The sequence below is a fragment of the Mustela lutreola genome, chromosome 8 (assembly GCF_030435805.1).
Source record: "Mustela lutreola isolate mMusLut2 chromosome 8, mMusLut2.pri, whole genome shotgun sequence".
NCBI classification, from domain to species: domain Eukaryota; kingdom Metazoa; phylum Chordata; class Mammalia; order Carnivora; family Mustelidae; genus Mustela; species Mustela lutreola.
In genome coordinates this window covers 133,240,216-133,259,445 of record NC_081297.1, presented here as the reverse complement: position 1 = coordinate 133,259,445, position 19,230 = coordinate 133,240,216, and positions in this window count along the sequence as shown.

Sequence of the window (19,230 nt, the reverse complement as noted above, 5' to 3'; positions counted from 1 at the left end):
CCATTTTGACAGGTGTGAGGTGTTATCTCACTGCAGTTTGATTTGCATTTCCCTGGTGATGAGTGATACTGAACATATTTTCATGTGTCTGTTAGTCTTTGGAGAAATATCTGTTCATGTCTTCTGCTCTAAATTGGGTTATTTGGGGTTTTTTGGTGTTGAGTTGTATCATTTCTTTATGTATTTTGGATAGTAACAATTTATCAGATAGGTCATTTGCAAATATCTTCTCCCATTCATTAGGTTGTCTTTTAATCTTGTTGGTAGTTTCCTTTGCTGTGCAGGACCATTTTATTTTGATGTAATCCCTATAGCTTATTTTTGCTTTTATTTCCCTTGAACTTAAGGCAAATTCTTAATTTCTTTAAGCTTCTGCTTTCTCAACTTAAATATGGGCTAGATTCTATCAGTTACTAATATTATGAGGCTTAAACGAGCCAACATAAGTACCTAAAACAAGCTCTTGTACATAAAAGGCAGTCAACAACTTTAATTTCTTCCCACCTAACTTTAGATGGGAGTGGAGGATTAAGTAAAATCCCATGCAGTATCAGAGAATTGCCCAGAGTCATTCATCTAGTGAATGACTAAGGTAGAACTAAGGTAGATTTTTAAACCCTTAATCCAGTACCCCTTTAATATTGTGTAAATTATTGCCATCAACTTTTCATTGACTTTTTATTTTCATTAAGTTAAAGTTCATTTATTATACTGTGAAGCTGAAAATGGAACAGACTCAATTCAAGTTGTGACTGCATAGCAATAAATGTCACTAATAGTGGGAACTATTATGGACTCTAAATTCAGAATTTTGATTCTTGATATTGAGTTTGGGGATTAAGGTGCCATTGGCCATTTGGATCCCTTCCATGATGTTCATGACATATCAGGGAGCCTTATTCTCACCCTCACCAGATGTTAGTGGGTCACAAGTGTGGAGAATTTTTTTTTATGGCATAACAGGATCACCTAGCACTAGGAATCTCTCCAGGAATTCTCTTGACTTTCTGTAGGACTTATCTCAGAGAGCTTTCAGTCAAGGATATCAAACAGTCTCTCCCTTTATCACTAGATGCTACGTGGCTAGTCTGGGTCAATGCAGCATAGAGGGTAAGAACACAGCATTGGGTTCAAAGTCAATTCTACCATTTACTTGTTAGGTGGCTTAGGCAAGTTACTTAACCTCTCTGCACTTTGGTTTCTCCACTATATAAGCCTAATTCCTATGTATAACGTTTTTAGAAGAGTGGTTGGAGCACAGTAAGTGCAACATGTTTGCTGTTAGTACTATTTTCAGACTCCCTCTAATGTGTAGGTCTCTCCTGACTTTATAATCTCCAATACCAAAATATTTGTACCTTTCTTCTCTGTTGACTGGCATTTTACAATGCCTAATAGATGTTTTCTACATGAGGTACTCCAACTAGCAATTTAAATTCAATGCCTCCAGATTTGTAGAACATGTTAATTACATATTCAATTATTTTTGAAAGAAGGAGGGCATAAGCAAACAGACAAATCTATTCTTCATATCAGTCCTAATAATTTGATATTCGAGTGTACATACTTTGGGCAAAAGAGTCTAGGACAAAGTGCCAAGATCTTCTTGCATGCAATATATATAATGGTACTATTTTATTTTTTCAACCTAGAAACTCAATTTAAGTTAATTGGCTGTTATGAAAAATAGTACCGCATAGGCTCCGGGGTCAGACTGACTGGATCTGAATCCCAATTCCATCACTCACTATCTGTTTGACTTGGGGAAATTTTACTAACTTCTTACCTCTGTTTCCTTATCTCTAAAAGGCAGATAATAATTACACCTAATGACAAGATTGATACAAGGGTTAAATGGGTTAGTATAAAGCACTTAGCACAGACTCCTTGCACTGGAGTGCTATATACACATTTGTTTAATTATATAAATAAGGGTTAGGTATCATTAGAATGGCACAGGTTGACTAGCATGGAATAGAATGATTCCAGTATGGAACTTGACAATGTAATTCTCACAGGGCTTTCTCCTACAGCATTCACCAAGACCAAAAGAGACTTTACCCATTCACTGGAATCACTGAACAAGTCCCTCTTGTGACTTTGTAGGAATGGCTCTGGATCCAGTCCGCTTATGTATCTGAGAAAGTCTTCTCTGGCCCTAGAATAAGCACATTACCACTCCTCCTAAGCTTAAAAGAACACATTGGGCTTGAGTTATGAATGTAACCGTGATAGTCCTATTTCTCTGCCTCCTGCCCTCATCTGGTCACACAAAACAATAACTCCCTATAAATTACCCAAGAAACATCTCAGGGAGTTGCAACATAAGACCATACTTGGGTTTGAGAATTTTGCCTGATATTGATGCATTTTAAATATGTCAATTTATTGAAGATGGTCCAAGGTTTGGAAATCAAATGGATGTCTCAAAGACATCTAAATATTTCAACTGCCACCTGCCCAAACCAAACTCAGTGACTTCCCTTCCCTTCACACTGTACTGGGTCTTTCTGGGTACTCTGCTCTTTTACTAAAAATGTGGAGCTGTGTGCAACATCTCACACTTTCTCCTTACCCCTGTAACCCCTAATCATGCACAGAATCCTAATAATCATGCTTCTAAGATGTCCTGAAATAGTCCTCCTCCCCAATAACCACTATTCAGATCATATCCTCCATTGTTCATAAACTAGAAAGTGATACTGAGACTTCATTCTTACTTGCTTGGTTGGGTGGCCAAAAATGGATAGGTTGAGATTAAAGTTACAAAACCGAAATAGCTGCTTTAAAGAATTAGGCAAATAAGGTTGATGGAATAGTAGAGGAACTATGAAATGAGTAAAAGGTATAAATTAGTACAGAACATGAAACGGGTCAGATTCTGATTAAAGTGAAATCTAACCTATGGTTGTAATGTTCTATTTGCATGTACCATCTACTCTACTCTGTGATAAGCTTTTCCATGGAAAATTAAGCTCTGTATTAACCTATGTATTTTTCATGGTACCTTAAAAAAAAGTATTTGTAAAATTAAAAAATGTTATGACAGTGGAAGCTGCTGTTTTCAAGAACAGGTAAAGTGTCTTCTTGACCAAGAGTTCTATGATTCTCAGCTCTTCAGATACTTTCTTTAGGATTATAGCTTCTAGCTCCCCATCATTCAGTTTTATTTAAATCCTCTTTCCCTCAATGCATACTGTACCTTTTATTTGCATATGGAGAAGATCATTTATCTAAATTCTATTGCTCATGAGGAAGTCTTCTGAGTAGAAGGCAATATGCAATTGGTGAAGGGCATAAAATACGGGATCAGCTCTCACTGGGTTTGAATCCTACTTGAGCAGAATTAGCTACATATCACTGTGGGCAAATATCCTCACCTCTGTAACTGCCACTTTTCTTATTCTCTAAAAATGTCTATATTAAAAACCTTCCATGAAGAAATGCTTTGGGAAATTAGTGATATACTGCATTTGATGTATTTCACCCACACCTGAAACTTAACAATATTAGTTCCCTTCCTTTTAGGCAGATTGGTCAACACTTATTATTTCCTCTGAAAATCATTTTGCCTATTATTTTTGCCTGCAGTTTCTCTTTCGAGGTCTTTGGAAATTAATACAAAAAAGGTTCCTCTTATCACTTCCAATGACTTTATACAGGTTTTAAGGGGTCATAAGCCATGCTCATAGAGGATGTCCCTGAAAATTCCCTTAATTCAGCCATTCTTTTGACTAAATTATGGTTGTTTTGCATTCTTAGAATTCTTTTCCATATTTTTAGACACTATGATAATAATAGAGCCCTCACACTTAGTTTTAAGGTAATTAATCAAATTTTCTTATATAATGTGTGATCTGAGGAGAAGCATAAATTCTAAAAATATAGCTGTATTGATTGATCAATGATGGCTGTAGGGGTGTGTGTGGGGTGGGGAGGGTTACCTTTCTAATGGTTTATGTGAGGCAGGGTACTGTCACATCCCAGAGCACACTGCTTTTTTGGAACTGGCAGATCGGTGAGCAAAATTGCCTGTTACAGGTGATAATATGAAAAAAGGCTCTTATTTTGTGAAGATATTTTTCTGTTTTGGCTACAAGAAAAAAAAAAGGTTTTATTTATTTATTTATTTACTTACTTACTTACTTATTTATTTTTATTGGAGTGGAGTTAATTCCCCCAAATGAACCTATTCATTCAATTGACATCTCGCCAGGAATTTTTGTAGAATTGCAAGACTAATTCAGAAGTGGAAGGGAGGGGCTCCACTTCTGGGAAGATGGAGTAGATACACTTTATCTTTTTTATCACACTAAGTACATGAAATACTTTGGGCTTTATGTGTAAAATGATCATAAGAACACTGAAACATAGAGGGAAGGGAGACTGGCTAGGGAACTGAGACCTGCAAAATAATGTGAAGGTGATTTCTCTGGGTTTCCTTTTTGATGAATATACCTTAGACTTGGTGTTAGAGAAGCCAGCAATTTGGAAATGTCAATTGGCACAGACAACAAACGCCCTAACATAAGCCTGCTCTCTTTGGCCAAAAGACGAGGTAAAGAACAAGCTAGCAAGATGGGAAACTTTTAGGAAGAACTGCTCCACACCATACAAACACAAAAGACTAAACTGTGACCTCTATCTCTCGAGCCCAGCAGCAAAGACTAAGAAGAAGGTTTAGCCTTCCACCCATACTAGGCTGTTAGTGAGTTGCCTCGACCATCCCTGCCTCATAAACTGGGGTTGTGCCAGAGAAGACTTATATGTTGCCTCCCCCCAGTCTTTCAGAAGATCACATTGGGAACTTGGACTTCCATTCTACCTAGCAAGAATGAGAGTTTCTGCTACCTTCCCCGTTGGATAGTGCCTAAGGAAGCCAATGAAAAGTCAGAACCCTCACCACTAACTAGCAATAAAGAAGATCCCTCCATCCATGGGGTCAATGGAGGCAATATGGGGAACTGTAATAAGAAACCCCTACTTTCCCAGTAAAGGAGGGATCAGTGGAGGCCTAATGGGGAACCAATACTTCCATCCCCACCTAGCAGAGACCAGGAGCATCCCCCTTCAAGAAACTGAGGGTGTGAGAAAAGTATGCAAAGAACTGATAAAGGAAAATTCTAGAATTTGGAAAAAAAAAAAGACTACAGATCCAAGAAGTTGAACATACTCTAAACACAATAAACCTAAAGAAATTCACTCCAAAACACATAATTGTCCACCTTCTGAAAACTAAAGGCAAACATAATATCTTGAATGCAATGAAAGAGAAGCCACACCTTTCCTATGGAAGGTGTCCATATCCATAAAGTGGATGACAGAGTATTTCTCTTCAGAAACCACAGTGACCAGAAATGGCACATTTTTCAAGTGATAAAATGAAAGACGACATCACAACCTTACATGTCAACACCATCACCAATAAGATCTAATGGACAATGACAAGACACTTTAACCAACGAAGCAGAATACAGATTCTTTCCAGTGTCCACAGAATATCTATCAAGATAGTCCATATTCTGAGCCATAAAACAAACCTCAACAATTTAAAAAGTGCTAAAAATCATACAGAATGTGATCTCCAACCATGATGGAGTCAAACTAGAAACTAATGACAGAAAGATAATGAGAAAATTTCCAAACATTTGGAAACTAAACAGCAAGTGTCTCAATTTTTCTTGGGTTAAAGAAGTCTCGAGGGGAATTTAAAGATACAATAAACTGAATAAAAGGGGAAACGTAGCATAATACAACTTCTGCGACACCGATAATGTGGTATTGAAAGGGACATTTATAGCACTAAACTCATACATTAGAAAAGAGGAAAAGTCTCAAATTAATAACCCAAGTTCCTCCTAAAACATCTACATAAAGACGAGTAAAATAAGCCAAAAAACTAACAGAAGGGAGAAAATAATAAAGTTAAGTGCAGAAATCAATGAATTGAAAACAGAAAAACAATACAGAAAACCAATGAAACAAAGAGTTAGTTCTTTGAAAAGATCAATAACATGGACAAACCTCAAGCAAGACTGACACAATTTGCCAGTATTAGGAATGAAATAGAAGGTATTATTACAGACCCTGCAGACATCAGAGGAGGGATACGCATCACCAGGAGGAGCTCCGCATAGACACATTTCACAACTTAGATGGAATGGCCCAGCAAGAAACGATTTTTAAAAGAGAACTAATTAAGCATAAGAGATACAACTGATACAGTGGTCTTAAGGGGAGCTCCTGGGTGTCACTCGGATGTGAGTTGGTTAAGCATCCAACTCTTGATTTCCACTCCAGTCATGAAATTTGGAGCCCCCATGCTGTGCTCTGTGCAGAGTCAGCTTAGCCTTCTCCCTTTCCCTCTGATCCTCCCCCTATTCTGTCTTAAATAAATAAATAAAATCTTTTTTTTTAAACTAGACTTAATGAAATTTAAGAATCTAATGTTCCCCATCAAACACCATTATGAGAGTGCAGAGAAAAGCCACAAGGAGATTCCATAGTATACATATTTGATAAAGGATCTATATTCAGACCATATAAATAATTTCTTTTCATCAGGAGAAAAGAAAATCAGAAAACCAGGTAAAACATGGACGAGCACCTTGAACAGGCTTTTCACAAAAGAGGATTCTAGACGAGTGATAACATGCAAAGATGCTGAAAATCATTAGTTATTGGAGAAGTGCGAATAAAACCACCATACGGTCCATCAGAACGTCTAAAAGAAAACATGCGAGGGGCACCTGGGTGGTTCAGTCAGTTAAGCATCCAACATTTGATTTCAGCTTAGGTCATGATTTCAGGGTAATGAGCTCAAGCCCCATGTCAGGCTCCTTGCTGAGTGTGAAGCCTACTTAAGATTCTGTCTTCCTCTCCCTCTGCCCCTCCTCCTGCCATTTGCACTCTCTCAGTCTCTCTAAAAATAAAATAAAGTAAAATAAAATATGTGAAAATATAAAGAATTGGTGAAGATTTAGATGACCTGAACTCTCAGAAACTACTGGCAGAAATGTAAATTGCCGAAGCCACTTTGAAAAATTGCTTGACAGCATCTGTAAAACCAATAATATGCCTACCCTGTGATTAGTACATTCACTCTTGGGTATAAACCCAACAGAAATGTGTATTTGTGTGCACAAAAAAGCATGTACAGAACATTCACAGCAGCATTATTTTTAATAATCTAAAACTGAAAACAGAACACAAGAAAATGGAAAAACTGTAAATATTTATAAATGAAAATATTATAAAGCAAAAAATAAAATCTCTTTCAGATGAATTACTGCTACACACAACATGAAAAATATCATACAGCAAATATTGAGGGCAAGAAGCTAGTCTTGAAAGAATTTATACTCTAATTCCATTTAATAACATTTAGAGACAGGCAAAACTAGAGCCACTTTTTCTAATTCATGTAATGACTAGGCAGAAGCATGAGGAAAACTTCCAGGTTACGGGTAAGATCCTACATCTTTCTCTGTTTGTGACCCATGGATGTGTGTATGTTCTTTAAAATTCATTGATGTGATCACTTCAGACTTGTGCTCTTTGATGAGTGTACTTTATACTTCAGTGAAATGTTTTTTAAAATCATCAGGATTTGGTCATTTGCCAGGTGCAGGCAAGAAAGAGAAATGACCAGAGGTCTCTGATATGAGTGAGCGAGCGATGGTAAGTTGTCCAGTGTGAGAAGCAGACTGGGAGGGAATGCCACTTACTGGCTCACTGCATGGGCTCCAGAGCTACAATGTATTGATTTGAATCTTGGCTGTGCTACTACTTCTGGGAGTTTAGGCAAGTTATGTAACCTCTTGTGCCTCTATTCCTGCAACTGTAAAAAGGTAATGATAATAGTAGCACTTACTCCATTTACAGGGTTAGTGCAATGGCGAAATTATTCAATGTTTGCTTAAGTGAATGCTTTATAGAAAGTACATTGTATATACACGTTTTCAATATAAATTAAACATTGAAGGACCCAGTTTTGGAGGGAATTACAGAATTCAGTTTTGGACAAGTTGAGTTGGGAATGTATCTATACTTCTCTCTATAGATAGATATGATAGAGGTCATAGGCATACAGGTGTTAACTGAAACTCTACCAACATAGAGAGTCCTCCAGGAAAAGCCTACGTCAGAACAATTCGTGGAATGAGGGTGGAGCTGTAGCGACAAGAATCAGCCATGATGTGGAGGAAGAATGGAAAGAGAGCTTCAAGGACAATCAGGAGTGCAAATTTCACAGGAGCCAAGGAAACAAAGCACATCATGTAGGGAGAGGAAACATAACTGTATTGTAGGTTAGACAATCAAGTTACCTTAGCGAGATGACCCATCACTCTGTGGTGGGGGGAGGGGTGGAAGACAGTTTGGAGGGGCTCACATGGATATGGAAAGTGAGTAAGTGGTGAAAGGAGGTGTGACCTCCCTTAGAGAAAGCTTGGAAAAGAAAGGGAAAGAAACTGGAGATAAGTTGGTTTTTGCAGGACACTGAGTAGCCTTTAGGCTGAGGGAAAGAGCAAACCTGCCTGCAAGAGGCTAAGGAGATAAGAGAGGGAGAGGAGACTGCAAGGGCAGGTAGAGATGCCGTCAGGGTTTGGATTCCCCAAAGCCCTTCTCACCGATTAGTGGGTGTCCTTGTCTGACGCCCACACTCAGGAAGCTAGCCTGCTCACATTCAATGCTGATGGCTTTTTATGATTGATTTTGACAGTTCTCCTTTGGTGCTTGAAAATACATCTCTCTGAAAGAATATTTATATGTCATGTGGCAAAAGTTAGGTCTTAAAGGGAGCAAAGGGAATTGAGAAGAATAAAATAGATGATGTGTTTCCAGATCTCTGGGACAGCTTGCTGTCATGGTTGTCATTACCTCTCCTGAGGTTACCTCTCCACAGTCACAGCCTATCCTCGCCTAAAAAGGGAAAAAGATGAGTGTTGGGCATTATTTCCTTAAGGCTTACAGAACTTCCAAGTCTTGAACTCCGACATAGCCAAAGGGAGGGATGTCAGTGTCTTTGGCAAATGCCTCATCTGACCACCACCCATCCTCAGAGGCTTTACTAACCAAGAGTATGGTTGTGGTCTAACTATGACCTGTTTATTCATTAGAATTACCTGTGGTTAATTGGTTATCTGACCCCTTTTAGCACAAACTTGCTGGCATTTCTTTGTTTTGGTTTTTTTTTTTTTTGTTTGTTTGTTTCTTTTTGTTTTTCTCCTCAGATTTTTTTACTTCATCCCTTTGCCAGTTACTACGGAACACTTCTAGTTTTATTTTCTATCCAGAAAATCATCTTTTTCAACCTTCTGAAGGAACTCCATTAAAGGCAATATAACATAACCAATGGGCCATTCAGAAATGTACAGAAAAATTTGATTGCCAGTCTAGGAAGCAGAGCTGGGTAAGCAGGGAAGGCAGAGGTACTGAGAGCAGAATGGTTTTTAAGCCTTTTACTTCCAAGGCTATCTGTAGCATGTAAATAATAATGCTATTTCTGGTTTTGAAAGCTGGAAGAATTCACACAAACTAATTTGTTCAGAGTCTTGAAGCATACGCATATAAGATTCAAAAGTGAGTTTCTATAGAATTTTAACTATTTGGTATGAAAACCTCCCTAAAATATATTCCATTTCCTTCTCTTGATACCGAGTATAACTAGACATCCAGCCTTTTCTTAATCGCTGACTTTTGTTTATCCAGGTCTCCACAGAGAGAGAGCTGCTGAGACACCTAGGCCTGCTTGCCATGGTCCCAAGTGACCTCAGGTGGCCATGTTTTTTGCACCGTTGTGGTTATTCTGTATAGGATTTATCTCTTATATACAGCCATGAGAACACAATAAAAACATTTACTCTCATTTTAAACATAATTAAAATGATTCAGTCATCTGGATTTCTAGGCCCACAACAGATAAGAAGCTGTGGCTGCCCCAGTGTCTGTTTCTGGCAGCCATCCCATCTAAATCTCTGCTCAAAATCCACGTGGGCTAAATACAAGGCACTGTGATAAGCACAACAATGAAGGTAGTAGAGTCTTAGAATGGTGTAGCATTTTCTAAAAATACATCCTGTTTTCTTCATTCAGTATCCTCTTTGGTCCTGACAAAACCCTATGAGAAATAAAATAAGATTTATTGAACATCTGCTGTGTACCAGGCACAGTGTGAAGCTTGTTATATTCATTATTTTATTTATTCACTCAACAAATTTTCACAGATGGCTACTCTGTGCCAGGCACTGTTCTAGGCCTAGGGAATACTGCAGGGGACAAAACAACCCAAGTTCTTACCCTTGTGTAGTTTCTATTTTAGTGGAGTGACAGATAACAGCCAGCCAATCAAATAAATAAATATGTAGTGCCTCAGATGGAAGGAGTGCTTTGAAGAAAAATAAAGCAGGGAAAGAGGTTAGCGATATGAGGAAGTAGGGAGCCATTTTGAGCAGGGTGATTGGGAGGGGCTCACTTAGAAGGTGCCATCTGAACATAGAACTAATGGAGATCAGGGAATCATCCAAGTAGATTATCCAAGGAAAAAAAGCATCCTAGTCAGAAGAAACAGCAAGTGCAAAGGCCCAGTTGTGGGAATGAGATTTGTGTCCTAGGAGTAACAAGGAGCCAATGTGACTAAAATATAGCAAACAAGGGAAAGAGTAGTAAAAGATGATTATGAAGTAAGAGATGATTATAAAATCTTCATTAAGAGGACTTCAGCTTTTATTCTGAAAAAGAGGAACCATTGATAGGTGTTTGAGCACAGAAGAAGTTAAGACCTGACTATATTTAATAGGATCATACTTATTGATGAGATGAGAACAGACTTAGGGAGCAAGGATAGAGACAGAAAAACTAGGTGGGCAGCCATTATTTCAATCTGGATAAGATACGGTAGTAGCGTGAACACAGGGTTATGATGAAAATGAGAAGATGTAGGAGTCAAACGTACTTCAAAGATTTCGCACCAAAGATTTAGCACTGTTGACGAATCAGATGTGAAATTTGAGAATCAAGGGCCATTCCTAGGTTTGTGGCCTGATCAATTAAAATAACAATATTGTTATTCATGAAATTGCCACACATAATGGGGAGAGGAGCAGATTTGGGGGGAAAGCAAAAGATGTTCACTTTGAGATGGCTTTCACACATTCAAATGGGAATATTAAGGAGACAGCTGATGTATACATCTGAGTTTTAATTTTTTTCAGATTGGAGGCAGATGGGAGGAGACCGGATCAAGGGTAAGCAGGGAGAAACTACTTTGAAGGAAGAACATTTCTTTTTTCCCTTGAGATACTTGCTTAGAAGAAGCTACTTGGTGAAGGTGGAAGGAAATAATGAAATAGAGTATGTCAGAGAGCTCATTTCAGGTGGCCTCGGACTTCTAGATGAAATAATAGGCAAATGAGGAGCATACTATAACCTCTCAGGCAGGGTTTGCAAGTATGGAGCGAAAGTGCAACATTGTCCATTCTAGCACTCACTGCAGACATCACTAATCAACCACAGCACTCTTTCCTACTGATCTGTGATGCAACTTCAGTCTGGCAGTCCTTCTCAGTTCCATGCTTCTAGGTCCAGGCACTTAGGTCTTGAAATGAAACCAATTGCCAACTCTACTCAAGAGTGAGCTCAAAGCTTTCCCCTCTATTCACTTCATCCTGATAAAGAAGCAGCTCAGATAAGATTAAGTACAAACTGGACTTGTCGTGGACACAAAACTAGGCTTCCTCAGTGGGGGGTGAGGTTTGCTGTGAGAGGATGGAAGACGTTAAACAGAACTGGATAGCAGCTCTAGTCCTCAGTATCTTCCCCATTCTGCTCTCCGCTGGAAGGAGGCACACACATTGCCTTCCCTTGGAAGGCCAATAGGGAACTTGTTTTTCATTATTTTCTTGAAATTTTGCCACTGCTATAAATGGATCCATTTTATTGTACTTTATATCTTTGGGCATAAAACAACCTGCACTTAGAGGAGATAGGGGATTCTTCTGGGCAAGAAATGCTTCCCAGGGGAAGAAAATTTTGAGCCTTTGTTCACTAGGTGGACGAATGAGAGAGGAAAAGTCTAGAGAGGGAGGATGCATGTAAGGCTATGTGGAAAGACGGGGTGGAAGCAAAGAGGCATCATGGAATGGTGGACCCGTCACCACACATAGCCACAAGGTATGTTGGGGAGGGTGTTATGACACAGAGGCAGCTAAAGCAGAACTAGAAAGGTAGGTTGTAGTAAAACTATGAGAAACATTAAGGTTCTGATTGAGCTTGCAACAGAAGGCTGTAGCTTTTACAAAGCTGAATGGCAAAACTGTGTTTTGTTTTCTTACAATACAAATATCCGTCCATTTAAAGGTTTACAATAAATACTAAGCACTTTGCATGCATCTCTCATTTCATTCTGCAACCACCCAATGGAGTAGGGAGTGAGTATCCTTATTTTACAGGTAAGAAAACGGAGACACAGAAAGATTATCTGATCCCACATAACCCAGTTAATAACTGACCGAATCAGAATTTAGAGCTGAGTCATCTAGCTCTATACCTTCTTTGGGACAAGACCCATGTAGGTTTTTATTATTTTTACTACCCTCTTTCCTGCTGTGGGGGAAAAAAAATCTATCATGGTACTTGGTAGATCTCAGGCACTCAGAGACCTCTCTGTCCTACCTTCATGCATATGGTCATTCTCCCTGGTATCCCAAAGGAGCATTAGGGCACTAATTTATCATGGGGATTGACAATTCCAGCAGTTTGGCTGAGTTCAGAGCACACTAGTCACAGCATGAATCACTTGAACTGCGGTCATCACAACAGCCCTATGCAGCCACCACCATCTACAGCTGAGTCTCAGAAAGTTTAAATAACTTCCCCAGAGTCACACAGTAAGTTGCAGAGATCTTGAGGTATCTCCCTCAAGGTCTGGCTGTCCCCAGCACCCACTCCTCACCCCTCCTGCCCACATACACCTGTCTCATTTCCCACCATGTCCCAGCAGAAATGTGCCTCCTTCTGCAGACCCCAGTGACAGCTTGCTTCCCGATGGTCGCCTGTGGTGGAGGATGGATTTGCTAGGCTCTGGCTGGGCTGTTTTGTGCAGTGACCAAGGGCACACATTTTGTTAGACATTCGTCCTGAATGAGGGGCTCAGGCCTTTAGTGTGTGGCTGTGGAACATAGAAAAGCTAACTGACCCATAAGGGGATTGAACTTGTGACCCAGATTTCAGAGCACCAGGCTCTAACCGCTGGGCTACAGACACAGCACCTCCAGAGGGAGGTTTTATGGGAGACCTGCCTTGCATTTTAAATCCCGTGCCCTTCTCCCCAAGGCCCCCTCCTCAGTGCTAAAGATTAAGAAACTGAGGTTCATGTGAGAGCAGAGTGAGAAGAAAATAAATCGTGATTTAAATTCATGCCTCTGGACGCCTAGCTTAGCCCGCTGAACCTCTCCCGCTTCATCTCTGCCACCTCCATTCTGTGATTTATTTCAGGCGATGGCCCTCTGTGTATGTGTAAAAATCCCCCTGAATGCTTTCCCCTGAGGGCAGTCAATGCATCTCTCTGAAGTTTAGCACCAATGCTGATGTGTGCAAAGGGATGAAAAACGTACATTTTCAAGTCTCCCCAAAGCTTGGAGCCAAAAGAAAAAAAAAGAAAAAGAAAAAGAAAAAAAGTTGTCCATTCCCCTTTTTCAGCCCTCGCACTTCAAATGCTAATGAAAAGTGTGTTGTCTTGGGCCCTGAATAGGTCTAAAATGCTCTGGTTTGGAAGTATTTGCATACCCTCCTGAATAGGGAGGCAGCCAGCAGACAGGATTAGCTCTACACATCAACTCCTCCGAAAGGGAGCTGACAGGGCTGAAGAAAATTGAGTGTCGGCAAAAGCTTGACTGGAAGGTTGGGGGTGGGGGGGTGGAGAACTATCTTCTCCAGAGACTCAACCTTTCCTTATTTCCCCCTCAATTAAAAAAAAAAAAAAAAGTAAATAACTAAATATATAGGTAAGTAAATAAGAAAAAAAAAATACACAGAGTAGGCGAACTATTCCAAGTAAAGGAATTTGCACCCAACAAAGCGGGGGGAAAAAATCTTAACCTGCCACTCAAAAAGAGCTGGTAACTCTTTAATTTTGCAATTCACCAACATGCATGCAATTTTTATTTTTCTTTATATTTCTTGTATGGAAGCATAGTTAACCTACGGCACAGGCATGCTCTTTTTCAGTAGCTGGAACAGTTTTGCATTTTTGATGTTCATTTTATATCATGCAATCAATTCTTTTCCCTTATCTTCCCTCATCCCTCTCTACAAAGTATTATGTTTATTGGCTACTTAATCTTCCTTGGTGTGAATATCTTCATAATTTTTCTGTTTCATCAATTTGTGGATTACCTATTTAGAATAATATAAGTGTGTGAATTTCCCAGTCTCCCTTCAAACATAAACCTGTTTCAACCGTAATTTTTAATGAATGTTTAAGTTTCAAAGATCTTAACTTTTAATAGACCTTAGCATCTCTAAATTGACATCTTTTTATTATCAACCTCTCTAATACCTATTTCTTTGATCACTAATGAGGATCAAAATGTTTTCATTTGTTTATTTCTTATTTGTATTTTCTCTTAGAGGAATTACCTGTTCTTTGATCATTTATCAAATGGAATGTGGACTTCTTTGATAAACTTTAATAAGTCTTTGCAAATATTAATATGAGTACTTCAGATGCTAGAACAAATATATTAGCATATATATATAAGAACAAATATTTTGTTCTAGTCTGTTGTTTATTGTTGTTTTGTTCTTTAGCCTTGTATAGGCACATTCCATCTTTACATTTTCCGACTAACTTCTTTTGTTGTTTGTGATTCCAACAAACCTGATGTATGGAACTCTGAGCTACAGTCTAGACGCAAGACAAGGTACCAACTTATTCTGAAGCGGAGGGAAGCAGTGAAAGGCATGAGACAGCTATGAGCTAAGCATTAAACGAAACACACTCCAAGCTTAATATCTTGGAATCTATGACATACCTGCCCTTCTTTGTTCTTCTATGGAACCCAGTGATCACCAGCCATTGGACAATTGCAGGATGGTGTGATTTAAAGGCTCAGGGAATCATGCTTTTCAGAAAAGGAAGGAGAGGGCTCGTTTCTCTGGCCTCTGTTTTGTTAACATAAGAGTTTGTACAAAAGAATTTAAGATATTGCACTAAAATATTATTTCTTGTTAGTAGTGAACCACAGATCAATTCATTAAAAATATTTTTGTTCATCATGCCTAAAATGAAGGCCATCTGTTTGCATGAAAAATGTATTAGATTTATGACAACCTTTTGCCATTAGAGCATTAGAAGTGAATCAAAAAAACATCAAGCCCTAAGAAGCGGATGCATTAAACATCTCCCTTTTACGTTTTTGAGTTTTAGAGTTAAATTTTCTATCAGGGAAGCTCAGAAGATACAAAAAATTCCTTTTCCATCTTAAAAATAAATGGTATGCCTGGTTGTATTAAAATAATACTACACACATGGAGACATTTAACAGTATTTTTAAATCTTTAAAAGCAACACAGCTGCATATAAGTTTGTTGATGTGTAGGAGCAACTCTTCTTTTTAAAAAAAAAAACTTAATATAAGCTTTCTACAACTCTTATTTTGTGATTTTGTGGACATCATAAACATCATGCTCTATAATAGTTATCTGCATTCTGGAAATTTTTATTATTTTTAAAAAATTTTTATTTTTATTTATTTTTTTAAAGATTTTATGTATTTATTTATTTGAGAGAAAGAATGAGAGTGAGAGTATGAGAAGGGGGACGGTCAGAGGGAGAAGCAGACTCCCGCTGAGCAGGGACCCTCATGCAGGACTCAATCCTGGGACTCCAGGACCACGACCTGAGCTTAAGGCAGTTGCTTAACCAACTGAACCACCCAGGCACCCTGGAAATTTTTTAAGGGAGGTTTTTTTGTTTCCTTGTTAAAACTCTCAAAACTTTGAGCCAAGTAGGGCTATGAACTTTGAGCCAAGAAAGGATATAAAAGGAAAAATAATGCAAAGGTTTTTTTTTCTTTTTCTTTTTCTTTCTTTTTTTTTTTTTTAATAAACCTCTACCTACCTACCCACCTACATATCAAATATCTACCTATCAAGTTTGTGCACATCAGCATACATGCAGTAAGCACCTAATCAGTATAGTGTTTTCACCTAGGTATTTCAAGTACACAAACAGATATTTCTTGTGCTCATGAAAATAAAAAGATAAATTACAGTAAATGATAGTATATACTACATACCAAAAAGTGACAAAGGCAAGAGATGTAGACCAGTATTACTCAATCTGTAACCCACAGGCACATGCCAGTCCCCAGACCGTCCTGGTCTAAGATAATATAAATACAGAAATTGGGAATATACGTTTAGAAAGTTTCATAGACATTTGTCAGAGTGATTTTATGTTTGTTGACTCTCATAATTATGTATCTATCCTTGATTTCATATAGCTTTGTGGTTTTTTTAAAAAATTTTTTTATTCTAGTTGTTTATTTGTATTATATTTTGCAAAAACAGATGTCTATGAATGGTAATTTTAAAAAACAGGCATGGTCCTTCACTCTGAACAATACTGAGACAGAACATATATATGCATTTACACCTACACACATGGCAAGCATCCTGTTCCAGTAGAAAAATACCCTATGAGAGAGCATGCATGTAGATTCCTTCTGTCCTCAGTTATTGTCAGAAAAGGAAGTTCTTCCTTTGAAACCCTACATTTTCTATCTCAGAAAAAACCTTCCTCTACCTTTTGTCTTCAGAAGCTATTATCTTTCAAGATAATGATTATCACCATTTGTCCTGAGGGTTTAGTATGAAGAGTGAAAGTCACATTTCTTGCTAAAAATCAAGAATCTTCATGAAATCCCAATATTTTATCTTTGGTTTTGTTTCCCTTGCCTCAAGAGACATATCTAGTAAGAAGCTGCTACAGCTAGTGTCAAAGAGGTTACTGCCTGTGTTCTCCTCTAGGATTTTAATAGTTTCATGTCTCACTTTTAGGTCTTTAATTCATTTGGAATTTATTTTTCTGTCTGGTGTAAGCAAATGGTCCAGTTTCGTTTCTTTGCATTTTGCTGTCCAGTCTATTTTTTCCCCATTGATATTATTTTCTGCTTTGTCAAAGATTAATTGACCATAGAGTTGTGGGTTCATTTCTGGGTTTTCTATTCTATTCCATTGATCCGTGTGTCTGTTTCCGTGCCATTAACATACTGTCTTGATCACTACAGCTTTGTAATATAGCTTAAAGTCTGCAAATGTGATGCCTCTAGCTTTGCTTCTCTTTTTCAAGGTTGCTTTGGCTATTTGGGATCTTTTGCAGTTCCATAATGATTTTAGGATTATTTGTTCTAGCTCTGTGAAAAATGCTATTGGTATTTTGATAGGGATTGCATTGAATGTGTAGCTTTGGGTAGTACAGAAATTTTAGCAATATTTGTTCTTCTGATCCATGAGCATGGAATGTCTTTCCATTTCTTTGTGTTGCCTTCAGTTTCTTTCATCAGTGTTTTATAGTCTTCAGAGTACAGGTCTTTCATCCCTTTGCTTAGGTTTATTCCTAGATATCTTACAGGTTTTGGTGCAACTGTAAATGGGATTGATCTTTGTTTTCTCTTTCTGCTGCTTCATTATTGGTGTATAGAAATGTAATAGGGGCACCTGTGTGGCTCCATCAGTTAAGTGTCTGACTCTTGATTTTAGCTCAGGTCATGATCTTGGAGCCCTGAGAATCCTGGGTCGGGCTTTGCACTCAGCAGGGAGTCTACTTGAGGGTCTCTCTCTCCCTCTCCCTCTGCCTCTCCTCCAATCAATGCATGCGCTCTCTCTCTCTCTCTTTCTAAAATAAATAAATAAATCTTGTTGTTTTTTTTTTTAAAGAAATGCAACAGACTTTTGTGTGTTGATTTTGCGTCCTGTGACTTTACTGAATTTGTCTATCAATTCTAGCAGATTTTGGTGGTCTTTTTGGTTTTTTATAAAGAATGTTATGTCATCTGCTAATGGTGAAAGTTTTACTTCTTTCTACCTGTCATTTATTTCTTTTTATTGTCTGATTGCTGTGGCTAGGACTTCCAATACTATGTTAAACAATAGTGGTGAGAGTGGACATCCCTGTCTTGTTCTTGACCATAGAAAAAAATTTCTCAGTTTTTCCCCACTGAGGATGATATTTGCTGTGAGTTTTTCATATGTGACCTTTATTATGTTAAATTATGTTCCCTCTAAACCTTATTTGAGGGCTTTTATTATGAATCAACATTGTACTTTGTCCAATACTTTTTCTGTACCTATTGAAATGATTGTATGGTTCTTATCATTTCTTTTATCAATGTGGCATATCATGTTGATTGATCTGTGAATGCCGAACCACCCTCACAACCTAGGAGTAAATCCCATTGGATTATGGTGAATGATTCTTCTGGTGTATGGTTAGATTGGGTGGTTAGTGTTTTATTTAGAATTTTTACCTCCATGTTCATCAGGGACTTTGATCTATGATTGTCTTTTTTAGTGGAGTCTTCATCTGGTTTCAGTATCAGTGTAATGTTGGCCTCATAGAATGAATTTGGAAGTTTTCTTTCCTTTTCTATTCTTTGGAATAGATTGAGAAGAATAGGTATTAATTCTTCTTTAAATGTTTGGAAGAGGGCACCTGGGTGGCCCAGTGGGTTAAGCTGCTGCCTTCGGCTCAGGTCATGATCTCAGGGTCCTGGGATCGAGTCCCGCATCGGGCTCGCTGCTCAGCAGAGGACCTGCTTCCCTTCCTCTCTCTCTCTGTCTGTCTCTGCCTTCTTGTGATCTCTCTCTGTCAAATAAATAAATAAAATCTTAAAAAAAAATGTTTGGAAGAATTCACCTATGAAGCCATCTGGCCCTGAACTTTTGTTTATTAGATTTTTTATCACTGATTCAATTTCTTTGCTGGTTATTGGTCTGTTCAAATTTTCTATTTTCTCAAAATAAAAATCTTTTACATAGTGAAGAAAATGATCAACACAACTAAAAGGCAACCTACTGAATGAGAGATGATATTTGCAAATAACATAACAGATAAAAGGTTAGTATCCAAAATACATAAAGAACTTACAAAATTCAACACCCCCAAAACAAATAATCTAATTAAAAATGGGCAGAAGACATGAATAGACGTTTTTCCAGAGAAGACCT